Source organism: Heteronotia binoei, chromosome 6 (assembly GCF_032191835.1).
Source record: "Heteronotia binoei isolate CCM8104 ecotype False Entrance Well chromosome 6, APGP_CSIRO_Hbin_v1, whole genome shotgun sequence".
In the NCBI taxonomy this organism is placed as follows: domain Eukaryota; kingdom Metazoa; phylum Chordata; class Lepidosauria; order Squamata; family Gekkonidae; genus Heteronotia; species Heteronotia binoei.
The window spans coordinates 127,453,104-127,456,120 of NC_083228.1; the positions used below are offsets into that span (position 1 = coordinate 127,453,104).

A 3,017-nucleotide genomic window follows, 5' to 3' on the forward strand; every position below is an offset into this window, starting at 1 on the left:
ACAGGTTTGTATTTCACACCAGACAGTTTCGGGCACTGCATGCAGAAGATGAGAAATGAAATTAAATAATAGACAGCAGAAACCAGAGAACTTCAATCTGATAATTGTATACATGAACATAAATAAAAATATAAATAAAATGATGGAACTTGCTCATCTGGACAGGAGCTGGAGATTCATATTCTGCTGATTAGGGAAAGTTAGAAGTTCAATATTTTTAATGAGCCATGGCCAATCTAGAATTATCTAACCATGCTTACCTGGCAGGGAAGACACCTTGAGCATGAAGGAGGTTTTCCCAGGGTGAGGCTCATCCATTGCACTCCGGGTGTGCTGACCCCTGCGATTTCCTCAAATGTGGTGAACTCAACTGCATAATTTGTGGTAGTCTGAAATAACTGAAAAGGTTGCTTTATTCTTGAGTATGGTAATCGATTGTCCAATGTATAGCTGTATATGACTGGTTTATTTTGTTATTTCTGTAACTCTTTTATTTATTTATTTATTTATTTATTTATTCCGTAACTTATATCCCGCCCTTCCCACAAGTGGCTCAGGGCGGCTTACAACAAATAATAAAACAATAAAATCGGAACAAATTAATACATTTAAATTCAAACATTTAAAACCAAAAACCTTAAAATTTTACATTTTACATTAAAACTGTGCAGTATAATCACAAAAATCTAAGATCTAGAAAGCTACATTTGTCTAGTCAGGCGTAGGCTAACCGGAAGAGGGTCGTCTTACAGGCCCTGCGGAACTGAGTAAGATCCCGCAGGGCCCTCACCTCTTCCGGTAGCTGGTTCCACCACATAGGGGCCATTGTGGAAAAGGCCCTATCCCTAGTTATTTTGAGGCGTACTTCCTTGGGCCCGGGGATGGTGAGAAGATTTTGAGTCCCAGGCCTCAGTACTCTCTGGGGAACGTGTGGGGAGAGACGGTCCCTCAGGTAGGCAGGTCCCAGGCCATATAGGGCTTTAAAGGTAATGACCAGCACCTTGTACCGGACTCGGTATATTATTGGAAGCCAGTGCAGAGCCCGAAGACCCGGCCGAATGTGCCCCCATCTTGGGAGGCCCAATAACAGCCGGGCCGCGGCATTCTGCACCAGCTGCAGTTTCCGGGTCCGGCACAGGGGCAGCCCCATGTAGAGGGCATTGCAGTAATCCAACCTCGAGGTGACCATAGCATGGATCACTGTTGCTAGGTCGTCGGGGTCCAGGAAGGGGGCCAGCTGCCTTGCCCGTCTAAGATGAAAAAACGCAGACTTGGCAGTGGTCGCTATCTGGGCCTCCATATTTAGGGACGGCTCCAGCAGCACCCCCAGGCTTTTGACCCTGTCCGCCGGCCTCAGCGGGACACCGCCAAAAGCTGGCAGGGGGATTTCCCCCCCCCCGGCCCCCGACGGCCCAAGCAAAGGACCTCTGTCTTCGCAGGATTCAATGTCAGTCCACTCAGTCTGAGCCACTCAGCCACGGCCTGTAATGCCCGATCTAAGTTATCTGGAGCGCAGACCGGTCGGCCGTCCATAAGCAGATACAGCTGGGTGTCATCAGCATACTGGTGGCACCCCAGCCCATACCTTCGGGCAATCTGGGCAAGAGGTCGCATATAGATGTTAAATAACATCGGGGAGAGAACCGCTCCCTGGGGCACCCCACAGTCGAGTGAGCGCCTCCGGGATAGTTCCCCCCCAATCGCGACCCTTTGTCCCCAACCTTCAAGGAAAGAGGAAAGCCACTGCAAGGCCAACCCCTGAATCCCTGCCTCATTTATAATCTGATATATGCCAGTAAAGGCTTGTGTTTGTTTCTTTGAATTCTCTTACTGCCTGCCACTCACAGAACCCATTGTACATCACCATTCCCTTTTGTGTCTAAAGATTCTCTGGAACCTGAACAGGTGGAGGAGCCGTGGTTCATGGTTCAGTCCTCCCCTTTACACTTCAAAGATCACAGGTTCAATTCTTGGTTGCTTCAGTTAAAAGGATTAAGTCTCTCTCGGCTTGACTTGGCGAACGAAGATTTAAGAAAGGTGCAGTAGTCCACGTCTGTTGCAGGCACGCTGGTGGCTGACAAGACCAATGCGGGACAGGCAGGTCCAGCCACAGTGGCTGCAGGGAAAAGTCTGATTTGGGGTTGGTGCTGTAGCAGTACGATTCTTCCTCGATCTCCTTTTGTTATTTTTCGACCGCAAGTAAGGATGCCCGTTGACCGCGGCTAGCCAACTGGGAGGGGGGGGGGGAGACGAGCTTTGTTTAGGCCACCTTTTCTAGGCCCCTCTCCATACAGAGCAAGCAGTGCTGTCCCTAAATAAGGCTGCTTGGTCGTTCAGGGTGCTGCCGAAAAATGCTTTCGTCTCCGGGTCAGCATCAAGTGACCAATACCCTGAACCGCCTACATGCAGGATCGGGACTGCGGCTTCCAGTGGCATCTTCCACCTGCCGTTTCGCCCCTTGCCCATCGCTGCAGGACTTGGTATGTTGTGGGTTGTGGATGTGGATACCCTTCAGGCCTGCGCAGAGGAATTTTTAGGTGAAGTGCAGTGTGCGCAGTACTGGCTCCACCCTTTCACCATGGGGTCATCTGCCATGGCCCAGTAAGCCGGGACACCGGCAGCGAGTCCTCCAAGTGGTAGATGTTACATTAACGAGCTCTGTCTGCCCGGGCTTGATGTTAGAGTTTTCCTTCTCTTGGCTGGCGAGGTTGGTGAGCCCAGCCTACCCATCCGGTTATACCGCCGGACATTCGGTCACACCATAACGTGGCAAACTCTGTGAAAACGGGGGGGGGACCAGCGAGAAGGTGTTGCCACGGATGCAGTAATGTAGGAGAGGCCATTGCAATGACCATCTGCCAGGCATAGCCAGACAGTGACCACGCAGCGTTCACTACACCGGAAAAGGAGAGGCGATGTATTGCACATGCACTTTCCCTGGGGGGGCAGGACACCAAGAGGGAGCCCGCCCCCCCAAAAGGATTAAGTAGCAGGTGATGTAAAAGACCTGTACCTGG

The 3,017-nt window shown here is 50.8% G+C and overlaps 1 non-coding gene across 1 annotated transcript; it reads left to right on the top strand.

Moving 5' to 3' along the window:
- The first annotated feature begins 252 nt into the window (after positions 1–252).
- Positions 253–417, top strand: LOC132574518 (U1 spliceosomal RNA). The gene has a single exon (XR_009555606.1). It is a non-coding gene; the product is annotated as a U1 spliceosomal RNA (small nuclear RNA).
- The last annotated feature ends 2,600 nt before the right edge of the window (positions 418–3,017 follow it).